This window comes from Oratosquilla oratoria, chromosome 24, assembly GCF_046742065.1.
Source record: "Oratosquilla oratoria isolate Oo_2021 chromosome 24, ASM4674206v1, whole genome shotgun sequence".
NCBI lineage: Eukaryota > Metazoa > Arthropoda > Malacostraca > Stomatopoda > Squillidae > Oratosquilla > Oratosquilla oratoria.
The window spans coordinates 54,838,017-54,852,648 of NC_134800.1; the positions used below are offsets into that span (position 1 = coordinate 54,838,017).

The 14,632-nt window shown below is 35.8% G+C and overlaps 1 protein-coding gene across 1 annotated transcript in view; it reads left to right on the top strand.

Moving 5' to 3' along the window:
- Positions 1–10,494: 10,494 nt before the first annotated feature.
- Positions 10,495–14,632, top strand: part of Orct (Organic cation transporter) — a 128,407-nt gene continuing 124,269 nt past the window's right edge. Inside the window, exon 1 of the mRNA XM_076208148.1 lies at positions 10,495–10,623. The gene's annotated coding sequence lies outside the window, so the exon portion shown is untranslated. The remainder of the gene's footprint in view (positions 10,624–14,632) is intronic.

The following is a 14,632-nucleotide window of genomic DNA, read 5'->3' on the forward strand; positions in this document are numbered from 1 at the left end:
TGTGAAGAAGGTTTACAATTTATCATTTGCTATCTATCTGAATCTTGCTAAGAACTAAGCACGATTTTTGATGGCACTATTTCCCTATGCCATCATTGTTGTATTGGTCCTTCACTGTAAACCTTCACTGTAAATCGTTCCATTTGTGTAATCCGCCGTACTTCGCAGCATTTTTCCTGTAATTGATAATTTATCATAAGTTATCTATGAATATAGCCCTATATCTCATTATCCAGCTTAAGATAGTCTAGTTGTGGTCGAATTCAACATCAATTTATGTATTGGTACTATAAAATAGCTAGTAAGGGCAGTTACAATGTTATATAACTCGCATAGGTTTACGTTGACTAACATTACCTAACACAACTTACATATGATACTGCGTGACACGTTATGAGACATCATGAAACATCATGATAGTTACCATGGTAAAAGACACGTTGGGAATAGTATTTTGCGGTAAATATGTTTTAAATCGTGCCTAGTGTTTGAATTAATCTTTGTTTTTAAAACGAAATTTAGCTAGAATAATGTTCGTCTTAACAAAATATTCATTCAATGACATTTCTTTCGTATTAGTTACAATAGATATATAGTATTTATAAACTAACACAATTGCTTACATTGTACAATTATGTCAAGTATAACAATTGGAAATTATTTATGTTGAAGAGATTCGTTGAACATGTACGATTTGAAAATTGATGTTTTGTTGTCTCTGAAGATCATAAGCAAGAGTCAAAATATATAATTGTAACAGAAATGCATGATCTATCATTGAATGAATATATAAAAGTAGATTCTACCAATGCTGGTGTGTTTGTTGTCGTTGTTATTTGTTTACATTCTCCACCAGATGGTATTACGCAAGGTCTAAATATACAGGTCAGACCGTTTGAATTATTGTGCGCAGCTTCTGACGTCATTAGGCTGGGTCCGTTTTCTCTTTGTGAAACACTGAAGAAAACTGTGAAACGCCAAGGAAGACAGGAACTATAATATTTTATATATCATATATATATATATATTATATATTCATATATATAGACAGGAACTATGATATTTTATATATATATATATATTTTATATAATATTTGTCAGAATATAACTAATTACGTGGAGCGGTGCGAGCGAATGCAACGACATTCCCGAACGACGGACCAGCTTCAACTGACAGCTATAGGACCCGAAAACCCCACTTTGAACAGCCAGGTGACGTTCACGGGCCCGCTGCGCCAACTCCCTCGAAATTCGGTCGGAAGTGGTTAGACTTTATATCGTTAGATCTTGGTATTACAATAGTGTTGGCAGATGCGCGACGACTACTTGCTACAGCCTGATGCAGGTATGAATCGTGATTGTATCAATATGAGTCATGTCTTTGCAGATGTGATCGTATACACCACTGTGTTATGAAGGTTATTTCATGGAGAAAAGATTCAAACCATATACTATTCTCAGTTCCTATGATTTGGAGAGAGCCCAGGAATTACACTCTAGATTTCTATTCCTGCATGACCAATATAAGTGGCATAACATCATAATCCAAGCAAACTGTAGATGATCCTTTTTTACCTTTTGCTATGAGATCTATATCACACATTAAAGACTTGCCTGTACTAGAACCATCAAAGTAAATTGCATAAAGTGACGACGGGTCTAGCGATCAGATAAAAGAAAAAAAAAAAAAAATAATCGAACCTTGCTGGTCATCATACGAATCACATTTGCTGAGTCACGGAAATCTGAATAACGTTGTCCGTTATCTTGTTTTATCAAACATGCAAACTGAATTCCCTGGTTCTAGGCTGAGGGGTTGGAATCTTCTACAGAACGAGACCAACTTTTGTTTTTATCGTGATGGCCATTGTATTTTCGAGATTTTTTTCTTACTTAAAGATGGCCTGCTATTCTGCAATGATGTTTAGTCTGTTATGGAGGAACTTGGTCTTGTATGTAACACAAGTAAATGGTGCTTGTTTCATGACTCTATCAAAGTAAACGTGAAAGCAATCCTACTCCATACTGGAAATAAGTTTCTTTCTGTTCCTCTGGCTTTGTAGCTAACACAGAGGAAACATATGAGAGTATGAAGCTTCAGTTGAAAAATATTAGATTTAAATGGAATATCTGTGGTGACCTAAAGGTTGTGGCACTTTTACTTGGAATGCATATGAGCTACACTGAGTTTTGTGGCATCCTTTGTGAGTGGAACAGTCGGGACAATAACAAAAGAAATCACTATATAAAGACGGTGTGGCTGAAACCATCACCGTTTCTAGGAGAGAAGAATGCCATTAGTACCTCACTTGTTGATCCTAAGAGATCCTATGAAAATTTATCTGCCTCCTTTGTATATAAACCTTGAGTTGATGGAGAATTTTGTCAAAGGTATGAATAAAACTGGCAAGGGGTTCACATATCAAGCAAGTAAAATTTTCACGCTTCCGTGAAATTCCGCGAATTTAAGAACGCTTTCTCACGATTTGAAAAATGTCAGCATTTTTTTTCTACTAGTTATAAAAAAAAACAACAATAATATGCATAGGCTCGTAACTGTTCCTCGTAATTATTTTGTGCCATTCTGGATTGATACCCACTACAGTATACACCAGATTACATTATTTGAGGATAAACAAATTTGATTTTTGCAATAAATAAGTAAATGAAATAAATAAATAGAAGATAAAATGGGATAAATGATTAGCTAAGATATTATTATTATTATTATTATTATTATTATTATTATTATTATTATTATTATTATTATTATTATTATTATTATTATTATTATTATTATTATTATTATTATTATTATTATTATTATTATTATTATTATTATTATCATTATTATTATTATTAATAATAATAATTATTATTATTATTATTATTATCATTATTATTATTATTAATAATAATAATAATAATAGTAATAATAATAATAATAATAATAATAATAATAATAATAATAATAATAATAATAATAATAATAATAATAATAATAATAATAATAATAATAATAATAATAATAATAATAATAATAATAATAATAATAATAATAATAATAATAATAATAATAATAATAATGATAATAATAATAATATTGATAATACTAATAACACTACTACTACTAATAATAATAATAATCATTTCGTTAATTAGGGATTCATCGTATCAACTACTAATATTATTGCACCAACTTCTACTCATTGTACCAACAGCTGTTCATCGTATAAACTAGTCATTATCATATCAGCTGTTAATTAATGTACACAAGGCTAGTTACTTATCACATTAACAGTTAAAGTCTTGTATCACCTGCGTCCTTTCGCAAAAGATTGAACATCTAGTGAGAAGAGAAAATTGTCGGTGACGGACCCATGTATGTTGGGAGATAGGGTTGATGAAAGAGTATTAGGATGGTTTGGACACATGGAAAGAATGAGTGAAGAAATATTAGTAAAAGAGGTGTAGAAGGTAGAGGTGGAAGGAGTGAAAATGAGGGGGCGTCCTAGGATGAGATGGATAGATGGGGTAAAAGGGGCATTGGGAAAGAGGGGAATGTCTGTTGAGAAAGGACGTGAGAGGAGAGAACATATATATATATATATATATATATATATATATATATATACATATATATAATATATATATATATACATATATATATATACCTATATATATATATACATAGCTTTATATATATGTATATATATATATATATATATGGTCTCCAGTGTAGATTAATATCTGCACTGGGGACCATTCAGTGTGTGTGTATAGTACTTGCCCACACGCATATACTACCATTGTGCCATCATAGCGGGGATGGGTTGAGCACAAGATTCGTGTATATGTATGTAGCTCGAACACACAAATATAAGAAATTGTGCTCAAATATAAGAAATTGTGCTCAACTTATATCTCTCTTGATGGCGCAGTGGTTAGTCACTGTTACTTTGATACGTCTGAGCTGAGGTTCGAGCCCTTGGCTTCACTTCGTATCAGTTTCCGCATATGTCTCCGTCGAACGCATTGTCAGTCTCGTTCGTGATGACATGGAATTAAAAGTAAAAAGTTAATGTGGTTGAAAAAATAATAATACATGCACTGGGGACCATTTAGTGTATATATATAATATGTATATGCATATATATATGTATATACATATATATATGTATGTATATACATATATATTTATATATTGGAAAACTGTAAACAGCAGACTCAATTGAAGGGTTTATTTGCCCGACGTTTCGATTCCCGTCCAGGAATCGTCTTCAGGGTGTATAATGGTTACAAGATGTGAACTCCTTATAAATCGTCGAAGTGGTAAACCTGGGAAAGGTTCACCCTCTCAATCACATGTACAAAGCATACCTCATTACAATAACAAATACATTACAAAAGAAATGAAATATTGGTACAAAAAATAAAATACAAATAAAAAGTTACATGGATGTGAACATAAGACAAGCGTAGCAAAAGTAACAATACGTGACACTACCGTAAAAGTATCAGACAATAGGACAGAGATGCAAATGGAGGTGGACCAAATGTCCGTAATGAAGTGTCAAGAACAAACGACTAAATTACAATCAAACAAAATACACTACACAAATACAAATAAAATAAGGTACAAGGTTGTGAACATAAGACAAGTGTAGCAAAAAGCCTCAAACGTAATACTAACATAAAAACATCAGAATATAGGACAGAGACGCAAATGGAGGTGGACCAAATGTCCGCAAAGAAATGTCAAGATTAAACGACTAACTTACAAACAAACAAATAAAAACCAAACAAATTAAAAAGTTAAATGACAATGAACATAAAGCGTGTACATTAATTACCATCTGAAATGATAATGATCAGTATATACGACAGCTGTTGGTACAATGAGTAGCGGTTGGTGCAATAATATTAGTAGTTGATACGATGAATCACTAATTAACGAAATTACTATTATTACTATTATTATTATTATTATTATCATTGTTGTTGTTGTTGCTATTATTGTTGTTGTAATTGCTATTATTATTGTTGTTGTTGCTATTATTATTGTTGCTGTTGTTGCTATTATTGTTGTTGTTGTTGTTGTTGCTATTATTATTGTTGCTGCTATTATTATCATTATCATCATTATCATCATTATTTAGCTGATTATTTAATTCTATCTTTTGTTTATTTTCATTCATATATATATATATATATATATATATATATATATATATATATATATATATATATATATATACATATATTGAAAAACTCGGTTTTGTTCAGCTTCAATTAGTGCAGTCTGGTGCATACTGTAATGGATATCAATCCAGAACGGCATAAAAGAATTTCGAGGAATAGTAACGAACCTATACATTTTATTTGAATTTTTATTTTTCATTTTTATTATTTTGATAACTCACAACGCAAGCAGTGTACAAATGAACAGATCATAAGGGTTCTAGAAAAGATTTATGCGAAAGGTACTGCTATACTTCGACTACATAAAAATGCAGAAAAGATCAAGATCGAGAAAGGAGTACGGCAAGGCGATACAATTTCACCCAGATTATTTACAGTTTGCATGGATGAGATTTTCAGAAGATCGAGTTTGGAAGAGAAAAGTTTGAAGATTAATGGCGAATATTTTAACCACTTAACATTTGCGGATGACATTATTCTTATTTCAGAAAGAGCAGAAGACTTGCTAGATATGCTGAGTGATCTGGACAAGGAAAGCCTCAAAGTAGGTTTAAAAAGGAATAAAAGTAAAACCAAAGTAATGTTTAATACAAAAATTCAAAGTAAAGAGATTATAATTGATGGTGAGAGTCTTGAAGAAGTTGAAGAGTATAATTATTTAGGCCAGATGATGAAAGTGACCAAAGATCATGATAATGAGATAAAAAGACGTATCATATTTGGATGGAAAGTATTCGGTAAGTATAATACAATCCTGAGAGGCTCTCTACCTCTACTGTATGTCTGAAACGTAAAGTTTACAATCAACGCATTCTGCCAACAATAACATATGGGTGTGAGACTTGGAAACTGACGAAGGCGATGGAGACAAATCTAAGGACTGCACAGAGGAGAATGGAGAGATCGATAATCGAAATAATTCTGAGAGACTGAAAGAGAGCAAGTTGGGTGAGAGAGCAGACTAGAATGAAATATATTGTGGAGGCAGTAAAGGAGAGAAAGTGGAATTGGGCAGTTTGGTGCGAACGACTGGCGAGCGATGATGCAAGTGTGTTACTGAGTGGACGCCGCGAGTGGGAAGCGTGGCAGAGGGAGAGCAGCAGAAGGTGGAGAGACGAGATAAAGAAGTTTGCAGGAGTGACGTGGCAGAGGTTGGCGCGGTCGTATGAATCATGGAATGCTATGAAATAGGCCTTTGTTCGGCAGTGGACTCAGGATGGCTGATTTGATTCGAATCGATTTGATATACACACACACACACACACACACACACACACACACACACACACACACACACACACACACACACACACACACACACACACACACACACACACACACACTCACTCACATACATACTACATATATATATATTTATATATATATATATATATTTATATATATATATATTATAGGTAATGAATGGTCCCTAGTATAACAGGAGCATTTAACTCGATGTAAGCATTAACCAGAAACTGAAACGTGGGCGGCACTCGAACCTAGCCCGACCGTCACAAACGGACAGACAGTGATTTTACCAATTGGTAAATTCACGGTCTCTCCCTTTGTGACGAGCGGGCTAGGTTCTATTGCCGACCATCTTTCAGTTTTTGATGAATGCCTCCATCAAGTTGAATACTCCTGTTAGTCTCGGTCGTGTTGCCAGGAATTAAAATGGGAAAGATATTATGGTTGATAATAAGATTATACCTACATACATATATATATATATATATATATATATATATATATATATATATATATATACACACACACACACACACACACACACACACATACACACACACACACACACACACACACACACATACACACACACACACACACACACACACACACACACACACACACACACACACACACACACACACACACACACACACACACACACACACACACACACACACACACACACACACACACATATATATATATATACATATATATATATATATATATATATATATATGTATATATATACATAATCAACCACAATGCACTCTAATTCTAAGCCATCAGGCGCATGCAGAAATTGAAATGTAGTACGCCCAAGGACTCGAACCTCATGCGGCAAGAACGTACTACATTTCAATTTCTGGATGCACCTGATGGTTTAAAATTAAAGTGCATTGTGGTTGATAAAAATGTATCTAATCACTGGGGCCCATTCAGTGTTGTACATATATATATATATATATATATATATATATATATATATAGTATATATATATATATATTTAGATATGTATGGATGTGTTTTATATGTATATATGTTTATATATACGTATGTTTATATATGTATATATGTTTATATATATATATATATATATATATATATATATATATGGGGGGTGTCTGTGTATACGTATACATACATTTTTAGAATGTATTGTCTTGTGATTCGCGTGTTTACATATTCGCGGTTGCTCTTAATGAGAAAACCCGCGTATTGCGAAGACACGAAGATAGCGAAGGTGCGTGTTTGCGTATTTATTTATTTATTCATTTACTTATTCATTTATATGTTTATTCGCTCATTTACTTATTCGTTTATTTTTTATTTATTTATAGATTAATTAACCAATTTATTTATTAGTTTGTTTATTTGTTTATTTATCTTTTATTTGTTTATCTATTTATCCATCCAATTATTTATTCATTTATTTATCTATTCATTGATCTATATATCTATTCATTCTGCGACGACAATTTCAATATTTATTGCGGTTTTCATTTCGACATACATGGATCATATACTGTAAAATGTGTTGGTATTGATTCTCCGTGTGTTATTCTTTTTCCTGTTCTTCCTCTTCTTTTTCTTTTTAGTATAATCATGATGTATTATGCTATGTCATATCGCATTATGTTATATTATTTTATATTGTACTACATTATATTATATTGCATTACTCGTATATTCTATAATGTTGTATTATATTATATTATATATCATATTATATTATGTTATAGTATATTGTATCATATCATATTAGATTAGATTATATTGTATCATATTATATTATATTATATTATATTATATTATATTATATTATATCATATCATATCATATTATATTATATTATATTATATTATATTATATCATATTATCAAAAGACCCAAAGTGAGCATAAAGGGTGAAAGACTGGAGGAAGTGGATAGTTTTAGATACGTGGGTGTGAATGTGGCAGGAAAGGGTGGGTGGGGGTGGAGGTAGAATGTAGAGTGAGAGAAACGAGTAAATGCCTTGGTGGATTAAAAAGTGTAATGAGAAATAGACATCTGGGAATGGATGCTAAGAGGAGGTTATATGAAGGAGTGATTGTGCCAACAGCACTGTACGGGGCAGAAACATGGAACATAAGAGAGGGAGAGAGAAGGAGTTGGAATGTGTTTGAGATGAAATGTCTGAGAAGTATGATAGGGGTTACTAGGCTAGATAGAGTGAGAAATGAGGAGGTGAGGAGGAGAGCAGGGATGGAAAGGGAGCTGGGAGATAGGGTTGATGAAAAAGTATTGGGATGGTTTGGACACATGAAAAGAATGAGTGAAGAAAGATTAGTAAAAGAAGTGTGGAAGGCAGAGGTGGAAGGAGTGAATATGAGGGGGCGTCCTAGGATGAGATGGATGGATGGGGTGAAAGGGGCATTACAAAAGAGAGGAATGTCTGTGGAGGAAGGACGGAAGAGGACAGAAGATAGGGGTGAATGGAGAATGGTTGTGTATGGATGATGCTGTGATGCATGAGGGGGAGTGGGTGGGAGATGGTGGGTGAGGAAGTATGTATGAGAAAAAAATTGACGTAGCCCGAAGGGATTTCTCCCCGTCTTCTCCTTTTCTGCATGAGGGGACGGAGAGGGGGGTCGCCGAATTTATGAAGCGGCCTTGCTGTGGATGTGCTGTGTCTTGCGACACTGCTTCTGACCCAGGGCAGGGGACAGGATGTAGGGATGACCCGTCATCCAGGAGGTGCCAAGATAAGAGGAAGGGAGGAAGGTGGAGGGGAGTGGAATATATAGGAAATGGAATGGGTGGGAGTGGTTTCTATGCCTTTTTCTTTTTGGCTACCCCCCGTGTAAGGGGGAAAAAGCCTTTGGTATATGTATGTATATTTATCATAATATATTATATATTATATTATATCACATTATGTATTATATTATATTGTATTATATTATATTATATTATATTATATTATATTATATTATATTATATTATATTATATTATATGATATTATATTATATCATATCATATTATATTATATTATATTATATCATATTATATTATATCATATTATATTATATTATATTACAACTACAAAGTAATGTCGTAACACATTCGTAAAATTCAACAAGAACCCACTGTGTTGGATAAGAAGAAATGAAATAGATGATATCCATATATTTCGATCACGAACTGTGATCCTCTTCAGTGGAATACAGAGTAGTGGAGCAAAAGGTATGTCTTATATACAGAGGAAGAAGAAGGAACATGGGTAGGACTCAGGTAGCGTCTAATGCTTTGCGGGGTAAGTCACTCGCCTTCACCAAAGATGGGGAAGGCGTGACTTGCCCCGCAAAGCAATAGACGCTACCTGAATCCTACCCATGTTCCTTCTTCTTTCTTTGTATATAAGACATGCCTTTTGCTCCACTACTCTGTATTCCACTGAAGAGGATCACAGTTCGTGATCGAAATATATGGATATCATCTATTTCATTTCTTCTTATCCAACACAGTGGGTTCTTGTTGAATATTATATTATATAATATTATATTATATTATATTATATTATATTATATTATATTATATTATATTATATTATATTATTTTATATTATATTATATTATATTATATCATATTATGTTATATTATATTATATTATATCATATTATATCGTATCATATTATATTGCAAATTTAATGCTCGCGACTGGATGTCGTGAGAAGGCATTCTCGATCCATCGCGTGTACTACTCACGCAAAACCCTCAATAAAACGTATTATTTATGTTGCTCTGTTCAAGGCGTTCACGAGTATACCCTGCTTTCAGGAACGGACGGCCCCCCAGAGTCTTGACTTCGCGCGCGCGAGAGAACGGGTCGTCGCTGTTGGAGGAGGACCTCCACGTCCTTCCTCCCCCTCTCACTACTTCGATACAGTATCGTATCGTACGAGGTCGAAGGTTGTGCGCGCGCACTGGGTTACTCGCGGCGTCAAGAGCGAGTGGTGGCGGGGGAGAGGAGGAGGTGGTAAGAAGAAGGCGGAGTCGCTGGGGAAGGTTTGTTTACCTTCAGTTTGGTTTTGGTTTCTGTGGTGCCGAGAGGAAAGCGTGTGTGTGTGTGTCGTTGGGAAGGTCCTCACGTGTCACAGGAGTCTGGATCCATGGGGCCATCAGAGGTAAGAGGTCTTGTACGTCCGTCACACCACAGGACTTTTTCATTGGATGGTGGGTCGCCGACAGACTAGACAAGAGGTTCTTGTGTTCCTGACATGGGTTCCCCAGGAGTGCTTATTGCGGGGAACAAGAGGCTTTCAGACCACCCTCAGAAGGGAGTTCGTGGTTCTCGTGGCGTTGGTAGGATCCGGAAAGGGAGTATGCAGTGCGGAGAGTTCACTGGAACCTGAGTATTGATTTCCCCCCGTCAACCCTGTGCCTCGTTGTGTCAGCCTACCCACGGGAAGAACAACCGGTGCACGTCCTCAGTGCTGACACCACGTTGCCGCAGTATAAGGCTGGCAGTGGCAAGTAGCAAGTGGCAGGAGTAGGGACACTATTCCCTGTAAAGGGAACTAGGGACGGTAGTTCGGTTTCAAGAAATGAGGGGAGTAGTATTGTCTGCCTTGGTCTTGGATGCCAGAATCCCGAATAAGATATCGACTGCTTGATTTATGTAGTCGATAGTTTAGGGACTTTCGTGACATCCCTATGAACCAAGTTACTCAGCATTCTTTCATCACACGACGCTGATGTTCGATCAAAACGAATAAATATGTATACATAAAACAGTAAAGAATGAATCAAATAAAGGATACTGATCCCTTTTTAACTTCTGTTTTCCCTCCGTTTTGCCACTCACTCCTTCAACCTTTCTCGAACTTTTTGACTCCAATTCTTGGTGTGTGATAATAGCCCCCCTTCCCCAAGGATAGAGACACTATTTCTTGATGACGAAATGCAAAGTGGATATCACGTGCTAGACTCGTGACTGGCAACTATGATCCTCCCGGATGGGTTTTCGGCTCTCGTGTGAAACAAGGCGAAACGAAAAAGCACTAAAGCCGCTATGCATCAAACCTGTTTCGTGTCCCGTGAGGACCTGTGGAGTGTCTGAACTCCCGTCAGGGCCTGTGGAGTGCGGTGTCAGCCTGACGTGGCACCCTTGGAGTGGTGGGCTCGATAGGGAGTTTCTCGCAGGGAGTTCGGGTCAAAGAAGCGTCTTCTTACGAAACATGTACTCCCAGAATGTGTGCCTAACCTAACCTAAACTAACCAAACCCAGCCTAACTCAGCCTAATCTAACCTAACCTAAACCAACCCAATCTAACCTGATCTGACCTAACCTAATCTTACCTAACCTAACCTACCTTAACCCGACCCAATTCAACATAACTTAACCCAACCTAACCTATCCTAACCTAATCTGAACTAACCTAACCTAATCCAACCCAATCCAAGCCGACGAAACCCAGTGTGACTTAACCTAGCCTAGCCAAACCTGATTCGATTCAATTTAACCTGACTCGACCCAACCCAGCTTAACCCAACCTAACCTAGCCTAACCTAATCTAACCTAACCTAACCTAAACTAACCTAACCTGACCTGACACAACTTGACGTAACCTAACCCAATCTAACCTAACCTAACCTAATCTAACCTAACCTAACCTAACCTGACCTGACACAACTCGACGTAACCTAACCCAAACTAACCTAACTCAACCTAACCTAACCTAACTTATCCCTAACCTAACCTAAATTATCCTATCCTAACCTAACGCAACCTAATCAAACCTAACTTGACCAAACCCAACCTAGCCTAACCTGACCAAACCCAACCTAGCCTAGCCTAACCTAACTGAGCCCAAACCAGTTCCTTTCTATAATAGACGGGTAGTGGGGAAATATGTTATGAATTTAGAGATTAGGTATTTCTGGGTGGGGTGAGGTGGGATGATGGTAGGGGAGGGGGGGAAATGGGAGGTGGTGCCACTACTGCATGAAGGAGGGGACATTTTCCCTCAATCCAGATAATTTGAAGCCAAAATGTCCGTAAGGATAGAAACGCTAGTAAGCTAGAGCCCTCCCCTATACCACCTCCCTGAAAAACTCTACGGACCGACGCCATTTACTTTGGAGAGTAAAACAGCGTCTATATTTAACAGCAGTGACTTAAAGTTGTGAGTCCGCTTTATAGAGATTAAAAAAAATGAAAACTTGTTAAAAAGTAGTTTCAATTGTTGGCAATAATGTCCCGAATCTTTAAGCTGATACGACGATTTTTACTGATTTCATTATAAATATCGCATGTCACTGTTTTGACTATTTTTTTTTTATTTTGTCCTTTTAAATAATGCATTTGACAGCAACTCTCCGGTGTGTGTGTATGTATGTATGTGTGTGTGTGTGTGTGTGTGTGTGTGTGTGTGTGCATGTTAAAGAGGAGGGAGAGTGCATCAGTTCGAGCCACAACGTGAGTAGGGACGCACGGGTGGTCCACATGGCTGTGCTGACATTTACTATGCACTGCACTTTCTTTGTTTCTATTTAATTTCCTACAGACTACAAACACTTAAAAGTGTTCGAAATGCCTAGACCATTGGGACAGAAGGGGGCTGAAGCAGAGAAGGGAGAAAATCAGTTATAAGAGAGGAGAGAAGAGAGAATTGGTAAAGAGAAGAGAGAATGGTAAAGAGCTACCAATCTCTACCTTTAGAAACACTTTGAATGCCTTGGTTTACTTGAATGATGAATTATTGAATAATAATATATCACCAATCACGCCCATTACACTGATGTCTGGAGTGTGAAAACCTCAGGGTAATTAAAGACCATTTTCTCGATTTATTTTTTTGCTAAAATAATGTCATCCAAATTACTATTACTCTGGCAATTTTGGTTTATTTGCATGTTTATTTTTTGTTTGAAAGCTAATACTTTGTTCTACATTATAAAGGATTTTTTTTTTTTTTTTTTTACAATATATTGAATATTGGAATTTCTAGGATTTAAGTTATAAACAGTTAAAAAATTCTCTGGGTGTAAATATACCAATAGAGCCAAAATAACCATTGAACCTACACATATTTAGTACGTTCATAATTATACCCATGCCCAATATTTTCTTAGAAAAAAATGCCAGAGCGTAAATCCAAATAATTCGAGGCTAGTATCGGTATAAAGGTTTGAATATTGATTGCTTTTGCACAATAAAATGAAGCCTTTATTTTATAATTACTGTATTGACTAACTTCAGTGAAACTAAGAATGACTACAATGATAATCATGATTTTCAGTAAAAAAGTAAGCTTCCTAACTCAATAGAAAAGTATCTGACACGAACTAGCGTCTTTAATCAGGTTTCATAAGATTTTATGAATGATGTGAGGTGAAAGGCAATATTGGAATGGACGTGGTTGTGAATGAAGTCTAATGTACAGTAAGTGTCATCAGCTAGATGTACTGATTAGATGTATGTAAAGCAATACCAACTATTGCCTAATAGGGATGGGCAACCTTTTTTGGTGTGGGTGCCAAAATTAACCAAATCTTTGATACAAAGCTTTCTCCGTGCCAGTGAAGTAAAATGATAGGCCTACATGCAAAAATGACCCTTCTATCTTCACTTCCTAGGCCTCTAATCCAACACTCAGCACAACATACGGTTACCAATGGTCATACAAAAGAATTTGGAAATTTATTAGTTATCTTTTTTAACGTGAACTCTGGGTTTTGCACGCGTGCCAAGGGTTGCCCACCCCTGGCCTAACACCTCCCGCGGACCGTACATGGAACTTCCGCGTTCGAGGCAGGGATACTAACCACTGCGAGCTATTTCAGTATATTGTAACTTTCTTCCAATTGTATATTTCCTGTGCATTACATTCTGTGCGAAAGTACCTTGTTGCATATTCTAAGCGTCCTGTACACTGTGTTCTGCCCATCCTGTGATATACAATGTTTTCATTGTATCTTATCTCATGTTCCTTATCGTGGGTATTATTCTTTTATCACGTGGGGGAGCAACTTCAGTGTTTTCGTTATTGTGGTTGTCATTGTTATCGCTTTTTCAGCATATTTATTGCCATTGGGTACATGAACGCGGTCCCTCTTGCTGATTAAAGTCCCTGGTATTCAGATTCTGGTTTATTGTCATGTTTTCTGTATATCAGGCCTCAGTTCCTGGTA